Here is a 1,752-nt window from a genome sequence, read left to right on the forward strand (position 1 = left end):
AGTGAAAAGCAGTAGATGAGTTGATCAGTAGTATGAATATTGGTTTCAAATTTTGACACAAGGCCAGCAATTTCCGGGGAGGGTGTAAGTCGATTACATCGACCTCAGTGCACGGCTGGTACTTATTTGTCGATTCCGGAAGGATGAAAGGCAAAGTCGACCTCGGCGGAATTTGAACTCAGAACGTAAAGACAGACGAAATGCCGCTAAGCATTTTGCTCGACATGCTAACGATTCTGCTAGCTCTTCGCCTTCGGTAATGTAAATATTGATATGCCAGATATATACTCTCTCTCTCTCTCTCTCTCTCTTTTACTCTTTTATTTGTTTCAGTCATTTGACTGTGGCCATGCTGGAGCACCGCCTTTAGTCGAGTAAATCGACCCCAGGACATTCTTTGTAAGCCTAGTACTTATTCGATCGAACCGCTAAGTTTCGAGGACGTAAACACACCAGCATCAATAGTCAAGCGATGTTGGGGGGGGGGGGCAAACACAGGCACACAAACATATGCACACACACATACATATACATATATACGACGGGCTTCTTTCAGTTTCCGTCTACCAAATCCACTCACATGGCTTTGGTCGGCCCGAGGCTATAGTAGAAGACACTTGCCCAAGGTGCGACGCAGTGGGACTGAACCCGGAACCATGTGGTTCGTAAGCAAGCTACTTACCACACCGCCACTCTTGACGTAGCGTGATGGCAGATTCGTTAGCACGCCGGGTGAAATGCTTAGCGGTATTTCGTCCGTCTTTACGTTCTGAGTTCAAATTCTGCCGAGGTCGACTTTGCCTTTCATCCTTTCGGGGTCGATAAATTAAGTAGCAGTTACGCACTGGGGTCGATGTGCTCGACTATAACCTCTCCTTCAAATTCCAAGCTTTGTGCCTGTAGTGGAAATGAAGAAAGAAAGAATTGTATAATGCAGTGGTTCCCAAACGGGGCGATGCTGCTCCTCTGAGGGCGGTAGAAAGTTCCAAGTGGGGCGCTGAAGAAAACTGGGGTGATAATGAGGTAGCAATTCATGTAAAAAGTGGGACGATAATGAGGTGGCGATTCACGTAAAAACAACAAAATAATGGGTTCATTAGGTTAAGTTATATTTGTGAAATACAGTTGTTTTGAATTTGCTTCAGAAAGGTTTATGCTTGTGATGGTTAGTTGGGGTGAAGGCGGTAGGAACGTGGCCCGGGTGTCAAGGGGGCGGCAGCCCGTAAAAGTTTGCGAATCACTAGTATACAATGCTTTTCTTGAATAACTTACATGACTGAGAATATACGACCCATGTGTATATATTCATTATACACGTTCACATGTGGTTACATGTATATGCCAGCCGTCAACCGCGAGCGGGTTCGGCTAAGAAACATGCAATATGCTTTGGTGAATTATGTTTTCTGTCTTATGTAGTCGGGAGCAGATACAGATATCGTCTCGACTCTCCCACATTTTGACCTAACGGCGCAATGCAAAGTGTGACAGGTGGAGACAGAAACAGTTGGTATTCATTTCCAGCTGAATGGAGATTTATTTGTAGATAGATGTATGCGTGCGTGTCTATAAACATATGTATGTATGTATGTATGTATGTATGTATGTATGTATACACAAACACATACACACACACACACGTATGTATATGAATATATCATGACTCCATACGTATGTTTAAGGTTATATGTGTATTGGTATATATGTAGATGTACATATGTAAGTATGTATATGTACATATATATATATATA

The 1,752-nt window shown here is 43.1% G+C and overlaps 1 protein-coding gene across 3 annotated transcripts in view; it reads left to right on the plus strand.

The window, feature by feature from the left end:
* LOC106870649 (collagen alpha-1(XXVI) chain) overlaps positions 1-1,752 on the plus strand; it is a 245,166-nt gene that overhangs the window by 27,351 nt on the left and 216,063 nt on the right. The gene's annotated exons all lie outside the window — the stretch shown is intronic.

This window comes from Octopus bimaculoides, chromosome 1, assembly GCF_001194135.2.
Source record: "Octopus bimaculoides isolate UCB-OBI-ISO-001 chromosome 1, ASM119413v2, whole genome shotgun sequence".
NCBI classification, from domain to species: Eukaryota; Metazoa; Mollusca; class Cephalopoda; order Octopoda; family Octopodidae; genus Octopus; species Octopus bimaculoides.